Raw genomic sequence first — 14,058 nt, forward strand, 5'->3', positions numbered from 1 at the left:
TGGGGGGAGGGGATCCCATTTAAATACTTCATGTCATTTTTCTCTAAACTAAGGAGGTTCGCCCAGTTTCCAACCAATGTTGTCTTCGAAGACTCACAATGGCTGGCCGTGAACACTCCTGGCAGTGCCACAGACTGGAGGGAACTCTCTAACTGCACATCAGTGAAGCACAGTGTGGGCTTCCGTTTTCCTTGTGCACATTGGGTGAGTTCACATCAGAGTCCCGAGACTGAGAAGAAGCAGAGAGGAGAGAGATCTTTTTCTTCCTTTGAAAAATGAAATGGCAAACTGGGCTACCTTTGACTCGAGAACTCATCAGCTTCTCCTTAGACTCATAAGGAGTCAAAAAGTAAAAGCGAGTTAAGAACCATTTCCCTTGTGTCCTGTGGTATTTTTATCCTCAACTCACAGGACCTTTAAGTAATGCTTTTTTTTTTTTTAACTTGCTGATTCAGCAAATATCTGCAATGCTGTATATATTGCCAAATAACATACTAGGCTCCAGGGAAAAAAGTGAACTCCTGGTGTTTGTTTGTTTGTTTGTTTTTGGTTTTGTTTTTTTAGTAGGTTTATAGGAAGGAGAGAACCCAATAAGCAAATACATAAACTGTATGCAAAAGGTTTAAAATGTCATGACTGGCGAAAAGAAGTTCTAAAGCCAACCTTGAGCTCACATTCTGCCTTGCTGGTATTATTTATTTGCTATTACTTACTTGTTTTCTCATTCCTGACAGGTTGTATGCACAAATAGATGATGACTTCTTAGACTTCAATTTCTTCCCACGTTTGCTTTGGATAGTCTTAAATCATAGGACCCCTAAACCTAATTCTAACACAGGTCAATTCCCTCCCCTAGGCTCCAAGGTCACATTGCTTCTGCCAAGGGTTGCACACCAACCCGAGGAGGCCTCATATTCTTTTTTCTTTTCTTTTCTTTTCTTTTCTTTTCTTTTCTTTTCTTTTCTTTTCTTTTCTCTTCTCTTCTCTTCTCTCTTCTTTTTTCCTTTCCTTTTTTTTCTTTTCCCCCTCTCTTTTCTTTTCTTCCCTCCCTCCTTCCCTCCCTTCCCTTTCCTTCCTTCCTTCCTTCCTTCCTTCCTTCCTTCCTTCCTTCCTTCCTTCCTTCCTCCCTTCCCTTCCCTTCCTCTCTTTCTTTCTTTCTTTCTTTCTTTCTTTCTTTCTTTCTTTCTTTCTTTCTTTCTTTCTTTCTTTCTTTCTTTCTTTTCTCCTGACACAAGATGATGCAAAGAGCCAGAAAACTAGCTTCTGTACGCAATTTTGAGCACAAGAAAACAATAAAACCCAAAGATCAAAACCCTAAAGAGGACAACGGCCAGTGGCTCAAAGCTAAAGGAGAAGGTGGTGCACAATCCAAACCCACGCTCCAGCCTTTGGCCTCCTTCCGCCCCGGGAAGGCCGACAGACAAAGCCACCCGGTGAGCCCGTGAGCAGGGGAACAATGCCCTGGCGCTCGGCACAAAACGAAAGTCCGCCGCGGGGCCCGCGAGGGGAGGGCAGGCCGGGGCGCCTTGGGCCCACGCGTCTCGACCGGAACTCCCGACGCTATGCAAGCTGACACCGCGCAGAACAAGGTCAGCTCCGTGCAGCGCGCGGCGGCAGCGCGGCCACCCCTGCTCCCGGGAAGCCCAGCGACGACATCGGGAAAGGCGCCCACGGAGAGCTTACGAGCCCCGAGCCAAGCGCCCGGCCGGGAAGTAGAGCCGTCCGCGCGCGGAGGGAAACGCCGGGTGTAGTGCGGTTGTCCTTGCTCTAATAAGCATGCTGCTCCCGGAACCGCTGCATTAGACCGAGTTCGGGTTATTTTCCGGCCAGGGTTCTGCCTTCTGTGAGCCTGAGAATCCGTCATCTGCGCACTCCAGTGGCCCAGCGGCCGCCCAGCTGGAATCCTTGGTCTTGGAGGAAGTCGCGGGGTGTCCCTAGAGTGTGGTGATTCCAGCTTCGGGACGCTCTGGGTCTGTTCTGGTCAGGATGGTGAGGAGTAGTGAGGATAATGCAGGTAACACTGTCTAAAAGCACATCACACCCTCAAGAAGAGACCTAGCATTAACTCAGTGTTAATACAGGTAACGACTCACACGGATCTGAAAACATAACATGAGAAAAATCACAGAAAAGATCATGACCAACTAGAGTCCATGTTTAAAAGCTGTAAACAAAGCATTTGCCTGGCCAGAAAACGAAAGTAGTACACTGCAGGCTGGACAATAACTTTATAGCTCAAACGCAGTGGTGGTTACATCACAGTTGCCACAATTCACAGAACTGTAATCTAAAGGTATTTAAAGTTTATTCTGCTCAAACTGTAAGTAAAATAATGTCCTCAAAAGTTGGCTGAAGTAGGGTGTGCGTTTTGGGGAGAAGCTGCTGCTAGGGGGTAGGTGACTGAGAGACAAGCTGATAGGAAAAAATATTTACTGCTTAGGAAATGAAATGTGAGCCTTAAAAGCATCCTTCTCAGAACTAAGTCCTCTTAGAGTAGATGCACTCCAACAATAGGAAGCAATTATCCTAAAGAACAATATGGCAATGTTGTTGCCTAAAGAACAACGAGAGCAATTGATGCACTTCTCCAGATTTACTTAGCCCCACCAACCTCACCACCACCTCTGCTTCGGTATCCAGGGCTGGCCTTTCTGCTGAGGGTTCCACTCCTGTTCCCTCCCTGCCAGATAACCCCCAACAAATGAGGGTAAAGATTCAACCCTGCTCCCTTATAGGGGCCCTGATAGTGGAATATTCTGCCTCTATCTGCCCAAGGCCCCAGCGCAAGGTGAGTTAGAACAGTATGAGACAAACCTTCACAGAGGCAGAAAACAAGCACTACCCGGCATATCAGTCTCTACTACGGACACTCCCAAGGCTTGAGCTTTGCCTGAAAGCTGCAGAACGAACAGTCAGCTGTACTTTCTCATAAGTGTTCACTAACGTGCTACTTTGTATCTGTTTTCCTTTCTGTTTCTCCTTGCTCTTGATGCCCTGGGATTCCATCTTCTCGTCAAATCTTAGCACTTAAAATTGCCCTCAAGGTTAGCTTTTCTTTGGCAGTGTTTGGGTGTTACGTATACTTTCCTAAAGATTTCACAACCATGACAAACTATTTTTTTTTCTCTCTCTCTGTTTTGGCTCTGGATTACTGTCTCATTAAAGTGCTAGTTTAGAAGGCAATCGGTTGAGATCATTGCCAAATATTTGGGCTTGGGAGAGAGATAAAAGTTTGGGCTTCTATTTATTTGGTTTCTATTGGTGTTTCCTCATATGAGCTAATTCCTAGATCATAGGCTCTTACATGCTTTCAACATTTGGAAGTATGAAAAGTTGAGATGCATGTTTGTGTAAAACAAAAATACTTTCAATTATGCTTATAAAACTGTTAATCTGGATCTCTAATTATATGTTTTTAGTGCATCTTCACAAAGCTGTTTTGCTTGTTGTAAAATCACTAGGAGAAGATAAATTATGAGCCTTTTACCGCAACCTCTAGCTCACAGTGCTTTGCAAAACAATTTTTCTTGACACTATTTTAAATATAAGAGCATTAGGTTCATGATTTTAATAATAATTGCACTGGTTTGTGGCAACATGTTTATTGAAGATTCATCAGACACATTCTGCCTCCCACCTGGCTTGCCAATCATCTGTAATTTGATCAACAGTAATTCGAGATGGGACTCACTAGGGTCAGATGTTAAATAGAACATTTCCACTTTCTAACCACAAAATCCTCCCTCTCTTGGCCACTTAAAACCTGTTACATAATCTGCAAACACATGAATGTAATGATTTCTGCTGCAGGCCTTGGTAAAGATCACATACCTGCAAACTTGCTTTCATATTGCAGTTTACTGCTTAAAATTCTAGCCTTGAACGCCACTTAAAATACATAATCTGCTTTCATCTACATCTGTAGTTAGTGAATTGGTGTTTGCAATGAAAACTTTTTTCTCTTATTGTGTTTACAATTTTTAATATTTGCACTTGAAAACCATTCCATCTGAATTTAATTATGACAAAAAAATGAAGCAAGGCTGTACAGATAATGTGTTCATTTTCAAAGAAAGAAAAAGACATTTAAGGATATCTTAGGTTATTCATATCTATGCAATATCAAACGTTATTTTAATAAAGGAACCGAAGAGTACCTCCTTAATTTATGGCTGCTAGTTCTTCCCAAATTTATGAGTATAGACAGTGTTCAGCAACCATGCAGTTTTATACTTACAAAATAGGCACTGGCCTCAGTAGTAGGTCAAAAGCTGGCTGCAATTGTGTCCCATTACTCAAACACTTTTAGAATTCTTATGCCTCTAGTGTCTGAGCCACATTATTTTAAATGACATGTTCAGTGTTAACAAATCTCCCCCCACTCGGAGCAGATCAAACTGTTAGAAACATCTGAAGGTCACTTGCAACCACAGCTAGCTTACCGGCATTGTTTAACAGGTGAGATTTCAATGAGAAGGAAGGAAATTGAATGAACTGAGCAGCACATAAAACACAACAACCAAATCATCATCGTCATCGTCATCATCATTATCATCATCAAGAAAGGACTGAAGAATGATTGCATGAGAAATGGATGAATTAGAGGCCAATAAAATGGATCAATTCAAAAAGAAAGGTCAAGAAGGAGAAATCCCTGAAAATTTTTTTAATGAAATATACAGAGCATAAATAAAACTACAAAACACAAAGGAGACAGCAGTGACAAGGAGTATGTTTTTAAATTACATTAATTATAATTAATTATTAATTATAATTACTATGTAATTATATTTTTTAGTACAATTGCATGAATGAATCACAATTTTTCACTCCCTAATTGGTAACCAATTAGACTGTTATCCAGTATTTCTGCCATCACATAGCAGTGGAATGTCTTTGCTCATTATTTAGGAGAAGGCATCATTGAATGTCTTTACCTATTAGTTGGACTGATGCCTAATAATGAAAATAAATTTCAGTATCTGAGTATGTATTTCTAAGCCTTTATCTAGAAGGGTAGAATTTGTATCAATTTGAAAGCATATGTAAAAAACATGTGGAAGGTTTGAAGGTGGTGGATGGACGAGTGCCATTTTATTCTTTCCTCTACTTCTGTTCTCGTCTTAAAATTTTTATACTTAATTAAAGAACCATAGAAGCATTTTCATTAAAATCAAATATGAGGATACCTGTTATCACTGTTATTTGAAATTATGTTGAAATACCTAAAAAGATAGAATGTAAATAACAGGGAGACTATTTCAAAGCGATGGGGAAATGCTTTTATTTGTAGGTCATTCTTTTGCCTATAAAATCTTAGAAACCTAGTTGAAAAGCTACTGTAGAATATTGAAGAGAGGCTTGAGAGACGGTTTTAGTGGATAAAAGTGTTTGCTGTGTAAATATGGGAACCTGCGTCTGAATCTCCAGCACCCAGGTAAAAAAGCCAGGTGTGTGTGTGTGTGTGTGTGTGTGTGTGCTCATGTAACTGCAGCACCGAAAGCAGACACAGGCAGGTCCTAGGAGCATTTTTAGCCAGCCAGCCTATCTAAACGGGCAGGCTTCAGGTTCAGTGAAAGACTCCATGGAAAGAAATAAGGTAGGGTTGTAGAATGGGACAGCGGACCGACATCCTCCTCTAGCCTCTATGGGTGTATACACAGGTGTGTACATCTATACAAATGCACACCCACATAGAATGCGAGCATACACCATATACATAGATACATAGATATCTACGTATATGCATTTATGTATGTGTGTGTATATATATGTTACATATAAAAAGGTTTTCCAGTGATTTACCAATTAACTGCTTAAAAAGATTCTATGCAAAATAATAAAATGATCCTATTCACACATAAATAATGTTGGCAAAAACTGAAAGAGATCTATACCCGCAAAGGAAAGGGAGGCAAAGTTATGAATAGGTTATGATATATATGGTCCTAGGTAAATATTTGCAATTTTAACCAAAAAAATCCAGTGGGACAGGTTTGAATTGAAACAATAACTATCTGAAGGAAAAAAAAACAGAGTAACCAGGATAGATCTGATCATGAAGAATAACAGGGATATTCACTGTACCAGATATTAATACATATTATAAAGCCATAATAATTACAGCAATATTGAATTACTGAAAAAAGGTTGACAAACAGATTGATATTTTGGAGTAGATAGCTCTGAATTCAATATGCCAGTAAATGAAGCATCACTAATGGGGAGGGCATGGATTATCAACAAGCAGTACTAGGAATACTGGCCAGTCACTGGAGGGACTCTGAATGCATCTTCATCCATACTGAAATCCATCTCAGGTTAAAGAGGGAGGTATAAAACAGAAGCTGTCATGGAAGAGAAATACACCACAAAATTATGGAAGAAATAGATGTATACATAGAATTGTTTAGATCAGATCAGCTATGCCAAAAGTCATAAGTAATAAGTTGTAACATGAGTATTTGTGAGGAATATCAAGAGAGGTAGCATTTACATCTTAGAGTCTTCTGGAAAACTTTTTGAACAGTACATCATGTATCTATATATCAGTTTATGAAGGTCACTTAGAAGAGCGTTTATCTGGAAGGTTCGCTCATCCCAGTATTTTTTTTTTTGAATGCTCAAATTTTTGTTGTCTGTAGATTTTGTTTATTTGTATATTTTGTTGTTTGTATACTTTGCTTTTTCTCAACTCATTTCTCTTCTACAGGGTAGCATTTAGGTTGTAAGTGCTTCTTTCTCCAGTTTCTTTTTCAAAAATGTCCCTGAGACGTTGTGCTTTCCTTCACTCTCTGGAAGAGCGTTAAGTTTTTACAGTTATCCTGAGATCTATAAAACGACAATAATGTAAACGATATGGAGACTATTGCATGGCAGTGAAAAACATCTTATATTACGACAATACTTTGGCCTACAAAACTCTACAGGCCCACTTTGTCTTTTTGTAATCCCATCTCCCAGACTAGAAAGGAAGGTTTCTGTGTGTCTGCATGTGCACACATATACTTTTTAAGCACAAATCGATAGCAAAGTGAAAAACCAACATAAACAAGCCATGAAATATGTTCAGTGATGAAGCCAAGGGAGTGAGGATTATTCTAAACCAGTGTGCTCACATCTTGCAGCTCTGGCCCTTACCTGCCACAGACTGCATGCAGGGGCTACAGCTTAACTGTAGCACCATCCAAATAAGAACAGTCCCAGAAGCCTTAGGCAAAACAGACCAGACCGACCCCTAAGAGGAAGTGCCCCGACTTCAGGGGAACCCTCCCTGAGCCCTGCCTTGGTGTTGGCACTTGCAGGGAACTGAGACTGTTGTAAGCATCTTCTGACCATGTGGTCCACAGGATCACCCCGTGTAACCACTGCCAAACACGCCTAGCATTTATGTAGTTTCATTGTCTCTATTTTCTATATTTATGGGACTGAAGTACAGAGAAGCAAAGCACCTCGCTATAGCTCACTCAGATGGAAAATGGTGGATAAGTCTGTGGTTTGAGCTTTTGTAGGAGCTCTTATGATCCTCGAAACTTGGTGAGGGAGTCAAGAAAAATAGCATTCCCAATTTCTACCAAGACAGTGCAGGCAGGAATGGGTTATCGGGATTAATACATTTTTGTTCAGTGATCAGAAAGAAAGAGCAGAACAAGGAAAGACATAAGGAGTGACTGGAGGGAAAACAAGGCTTGCGAAGCCCAGGTCAGAGGGGAAAGTGCTCTGAACTTTTAATAGATGAAAAACTTGCTCCATACAGGGGAAGAGGACGGGCAGATGGGGGTCGGGGGTGGGAAGTGGGAGGATACCCTGAGTTCAGTGAGAACGAAGACCATGCCAGTCCTAGAACTCTCAGGTCCAGAGCAGTGTAGCTCTTAGACAGTACATGATCACACCCACACTGTTTCCCGTTGTTTTTGGGAGTCTACCTTCTTGAAATATTAGCTCCTGTGTGGTATCGCTGCTTATGTATCGCTCCCTCATTGTGTGCAACTGTTTATCTAAGACACTTGTTAATTTATATCTCTGCTTATTTACAGAGGCTGTGTTAGTTTAGTTGAATGGAAACCACCACGATGAAGTTTCAGTTGCGCAGCAGGATTTTTACCTACTTTCGAAATGTAAGTGTGGTACTGAAGCCGCTTTTAGAGTTGTAGAACTAAAGCGGTAACTTTTGGCCTCAGAACTTGCTGCTTGATTTTTAAATCACATTTTGAAAAAAAAGGTTCTGAAATATTCTAGAAGTGACCTTCCAAGAAACATGCATCTGATGACAAATGTATACATTTGATAAAGTCCTTGTGTTAAGATTGTCACTTACTTGATTTTCATCTGGCTAATTTGATAGGTATCTAAACTGATGCATTGTTAAAAAGACTTTAGTTCTTTGTAATTTAAAATTGATGCTTATCTGTCAGATAGAAGGTGAATTTGTATACCTCTTTTATGTTTCAACATTGTCCAAAAGTTTTGCTTAAAAGTATGTCCCTATCAGATTTATCATTACAAATATAGTCTTTTTAGTAGTAACACATTTTTATAAATAACTTCTGTAAATGAATAGAAGTTTTAAATCCTCTCCCAAAGTAGCGAACTCCACATAATAAACTCTCCCCCAACTTGTCCTCTAAACACATGAAAGGTCTTTGGTGACTTACAGCAATCAAACAAGTTCTTAGTATTTCATCTCATACCCCTTTTGGAGGTTTTGTTGTTATGGAGGAGTTGTTTTGTTTTTTATTTTTTGGGTTTTTTTCTGTTTGTTTTTTTTTTAACTGGGCAGTGTTTTATTTTCCTTTACAACTTAATAAATACTTTTTGATGACTGCACAAAGGATACGGCTGCTCGGTAATTCAGAAAGATCCCAGTGACTGTATTTTCCTGACAGTGTGTGGTCTTCAGTGTTGAGTGGAATGAGTTGTGTGAATGACGTCACTGTCAAACCAGCAAGACCAGCATTTATGCACCCATCGCTTTCAGGATTGTTGGTAACTTGGGCAGACTTTCCCCAAATAACCTTGCCTCCTTGTGTCACAAGGCCCATCTCTCTCACATTCACTTCAGTAACTGTGCCTTTGGTGATCATACCCAGGGTTGTATATAATGGGGATGATGGATTCTTTTTCACACCGAGTATAGGCAGGCAAAAGGCAGCTTTCAGCTCAGGGTGTGTGACATGGGATTTTTTGAAATGTAGACCCATTGGCCTAATGAACCTTTCATATTTAGGTGGTTTTCTTGTAAAGCCATCACCAACAGAGCAGACTTTAGTAACCATTCTCTTTCATGCCTCCTTTCTTCTTTCTCCTGTTTGAATAACTTCCAATACTTCTGTTTCTCCTTGGGCACGAACTTTGGGTAGAGGGAACTCCCGTTTTCCCACCTTTTCTTTCCATTTCTTCTTAATCATGTTGGAAAGTACTTTTGCTCTGGACTGCCCCTCTCTGTCCAGCAGATAGGTGGGGACTGCTCCCTGTGGAGTCTTCCCATCATCCTTCGGCTTGGTGTTTTTCTTTTCATGCATCTTAATAGTCTTTTTCATTTGTATTTTCTCGGCATGGCACTGTTTATGGTAGAGCTTAGCCTTCAGGCCAATCTTTTCTTTTTTTTTCCTTCTTTGAATGTTCACTGGCCTCTTGACCTTCTTTCTCTTTTTCTCATGGTAGTTCAGACAATATTCATATCATTTGCAGTGCAATTCAATATATTCATTTTGTGGCATGATGACACCCACAGAGTAGCCATCCACAACCTCCCTGGTCCCAAAAAAACTCTTAATTTCTGGGTGTCACTGGTACATGAGCCTGCCTCTTTTGTTTTGTTTTTTTTTTTGTTGTTGTTGTTGTTTTGTTTTGTTTTGTTTTGTTTGAAGATTTTTAAGACTTAAATATTTGGCTATGTCGGGGGGGGGATGATAAAGGGCACTCTTAATCCATGGATATAACAACCTTGTTAATATTTCTTTTTTTAATTGCTAATCTGGCATGAATGTACACAGATGATTCATTCAGTGAGAATTTGGATGCTGGTGGAAATCCAGGTGAGTTGAAAGAAAGACCTGGAACTTGTGGGGAAATGCTGTCAGCAAAAGAAAAGACTTCACACTTGCAGGAAAACAAACCCAGCCAACTTGAACTATTTTTCAAGTTTCAAGTTGAATATTTAAAACTGCTAAAGGCCAGTAACACATAGCACCAGGGTGGGGAGGCAGGGAAGCCAAGGGTGAAAAGTTTCTAAGCCAACTATTAAATACATGTAACTCGCTGACTAGAGTGCCCATGTGGGATTTTAATTACTAGGACATCTGTTTAGGGAAGTGTACTACTAAATAGGGATCAAATACAGAGATCAAATTACGTGTGGAGGGGAGTGGAGATGACATTCAGATGAGTCAGTTAGGAGCGCTATCAGCCAGGGGAAAATCAGTCCTGGCTTTACATCTCACCAACAGAGAAGCAATTAGTTTAGATTCAGGGCTGGTTAGCATCCTCCGTCATGAATTTAATTAAATAACCCTCAAGTGGCAGAAAACAGAACAAACCACTGTATTTAACCATCAGTAAGACACGCAGCATAGAGATGACCCAAGTCCCTCTTCTTTCTCCTCTCCCTACATAAACTCCTAGTGGTTTTTCTTTCCTTTCCTAACTTAGTCTTTTCTTCCCAAAGGCCTCCAGGGAATTAATTGGAATTGATGGTTTAAAACAGAGAAACAGAATTTAACACTAAAATCTTTGCAAAGAGGTAATTTTAAAAATGGAAGAAAATAAAAAAGATGCAAGGATTGAGTCACCATGAGTGCCTTCCTTACGCTCAATACAAAAGCTGATCAATTCACAGGAATTGTGACTTTTATTGATTTTTTTTTTCGGAGACAGGGTTTCTCTGTATAGCCCTGGCTATCCTGGAACTTACTCTGTAGACCAGGATGGCCTCAAACTCAGAAATCCGCCTGCCTCCGCCTCCCAAGTGCTGGAATAAAAGGTGTGTGCCACCACTGCTGGCAATGATTTTTTTTTAACATAACTCAGACCTACCTGCTTAGGAATGGCACCACCCACAGTGGACTGAATACTTCATCAATCAGTAATTAAGAGAATGCCCTATAGACCTGCCTGCAGGCCAACACGATGGAGACAATTTCTCTGTTGAGATTCACAAACTAAACAGCACAGGCAGCTAAGCTTTAACTCTCCAACCCAGCCATTTTTTATTCTGTTTTAAACGTTTACCCCTCTATACCCTTGTCTTGCCTCTAGAACATGAAGTTTTATTGACTGTCTTCATAAATGTCAGGATAGGACCACTGGATAGTACATTAACCTCATCCTGTTGAGATAATTACATACACTTTTCTTCTGGTATTATCTGACTTCTCTTATTTTGGGATCCTATCCTTATTTCTGTCAAGGAGCCCCCATTCTATAACTACCTCTCTTCCAGTGAGCCCTACATACAGAGACAGTCTCCACTGAGATCCTTGGTAATGTTACCCTTTTGAATGTATTTTATCACCATGGTATGTCCTGGTATATCTCTACAGATCGCACCTGACTGGTCAGTTTTCCATCCTTACATAGTATGACCCTTGGAGCTGTTAGTACCATTTATCACACTACTGTGACAGTTGTAACATTTCAAAAATTTGAACAACAGGCTATTTGTTTCCTCTAGGTTTCCATAACCCACCCTGGCACCCGTGGTCTTTGCCAGCGACAAATCCTTTATCCCGATAAGAGTTCCCGCTGTGAATGAATGTGTATGTAATGCTACCCAATATTCTCTGTGATTGTAGTACTAGCAAGGTATGACAATAAGTCAGAATTTTCCCTTTGTGTGCAATCATCACTACAATAAGGACTTCCTGCAAGAACAGAGACCTGCTCTATCGCAGCCTAGGTAACCTGGGGAATCAGAGCACAGCACAATTGCTTTCCTACCTGCTGGCTCGACCACTAGAAGATGGTGTCAGATCCCCTGGATCTAGAGTTACACATGGTTTTGAGCCCCAGAAGGAGATGCTAGTTTAACGTTGGTCTTCTACACAAGTAACAGCATCCTGCAACTGCTGACTCATCTCTCCAGCCCCTCACTTAGTATCTCAGCAAACTTTAACTATGGGCTTACTATAGAATATTCTTTTTGGTCAAGTGGGAGATGACGGAAAGTGTCAATTCCTTTTATTGAGATTTAATTTGAATTTTTAATTTCTTAGGTTAATTTATTTATACCCAGTGTTGCCTGAAATGCTTTTCTAATTAGCACTTCACGGAAGTCTGAAGAGCAGTGAGCAGACGCTCATGGATGGCTATGAGTCCAGCATTGCAGTTCATTGTTTACACAAAGGCACCGGTATAGCCTGGGTGTCATGGTTAAGCCATGGACATCATAAATTTGCATATTTACAAAGAGAATTTTCCAGCAGATGGCAGTCAAGTGTCTTATTTTAACAAAATAATATTATTACAACAAGGTGTGCCAATGGAAATAAAATGTCTTGAGGATTGGTCAGCCTTTTCAACTCAAAGCCATGTAGACTGATGGTGGCTTCCTGCCCTGCCAAGTCCTGTGTTTCTTCAGCCTCATTTAACCCTCAGAGGTGAATGAAAGAGATGCTGTTGGTAAATTGCCCACAGACTCACTAGGAGGAGCACAGTAGTTTGGGGATTCTCATGTGGACTTGGTCTCCTTAAACCTCTAGTTCCTTCTACACTACACTATTTTAGAAGACGAAAGCGTCAGAACATGAAGATATTTGGCTGGCCATAGTGAGAAAGTTGACTCAGCCTAAATCAGTCAGGCATCAGAGGCCCTGGTGCCTCTCAACCCAGCCTGCTGCTCCTTCTGCATGCTGCATGCTTGCTAGAGTGCTGGCAACACTGGGAGCTGGAGAGAACAGAGCAATAACACAGTTTACATTACTCTATACCTGCCACAGAAATATGTAAAATGAAGAACTCAATATAGGTTGCAGTCATTCACGAGCTGCTGGACATCTTCATATCCAGCAAACTTTGAATACACATTTACCATCAGTAATATATGTTTTATATTTTAGTATAACTTTTTTCCAAAAAAATCTATATTTATACTAGACCATTTTATGGTGGTGGTATAGTAATATTCTTGACCCAGCATTCAGCTAAAATTACTATAGAAAATATGCCAATTGTGAATAAAAAAATTCAGAAATAAATATTTTTTATGCTGATTCCTAGATTAATCACTGAGGATTTCCCTTATGCCCACTTAGAGAAAAATGAAAACTGTGCTCTATAAAACAAAGGAACTGCTGTGCCTCTGGGAATTTTATTTTAAAATTCATGAATAACATGGACACATTTTCCCTGCTTTTTCTAACTGTGCAAGGCTTAGGAAGTACTTGAAGCTCTGCTAACTTCTTAATAGCACACCTCCCTGGGTTCTCAGATGTGGGATGTGTTGCTCCCTTCCTTCCACCTTTCACACCATCAGTGACCTTTACAAACAAAGCCTTGCAGTCTTTAAAGCAGTACCACTGACTGGGTTTAACTTTATAGCCTACGGGACTGATTAAAAACAAAATGATGTCTTCATATTTTACCAAAATCTAATTTTAAAACTCAAAAGGTTTTGAAGCAATTGGAAAATACAACAGCTATAGATACAGAGTTGTAACTTGATCCTGCCAATCTCTGCGAAGGTAACTACAAATGAAGTTTTCTCCACATCAAAGTTAGGGGCCAAATAAGCCCTAACATTGCTAGCATTTCTCTTAAAGGGACTGTTCCAGAAAATTCATCTCTTCAAGGTCGGTTTCTAAATGACTTCTTAGAGAGATGGCCTCACGTTGGGATTTAATGACAGGGTTTATATTAAGAGCTGAATTTCTAGCAAATCTTTGATTCATTGGTTGGTTTGTTGTTGTTGTGTTTGTTGTTGTTGTGTTGTGTTTTGGTTTTGGAGAGGAGACAGTTAGAGAAGCATGCCCTGTGACTGTGGGGCTGTCGTTTGTTTTCACATCTAAGTTAAACAGGACTGCTTTGTGCTCTGTGCTTGATGGATGGTTTGCTCCTTCTGGG

General features: G+C 40.2%; 1 pseudogene; it reads right to left on the bottom strand.

Annotated features, from left to right (window-relative positions):
• Nucleotides 1–1,860: 1,860 nt before the first annotated feature.
• On the bottom strand, nucleotides 1,861–9,719 carry LOC110289841 (ribosome biogenesis protein NSA2 homolog pseudogene; annotated as a pseudogene).
• Nucleotides 9,720–14,058: the final 4,339 nt, after the last annotated feature.

Source organism: Mus caroli, unplaced genomic scaffold, assembly GCF_978045245.1.
Source record: "Mus caroli unplaced genomic scaffold, Mus_caroli_1 scaffold_2, whole genome shotgun sequence".
NCBI lineage: Eukaryota > Metazoa > Chordata > Mammalia > Rodentia > Muridae > Mus > Mus caroli.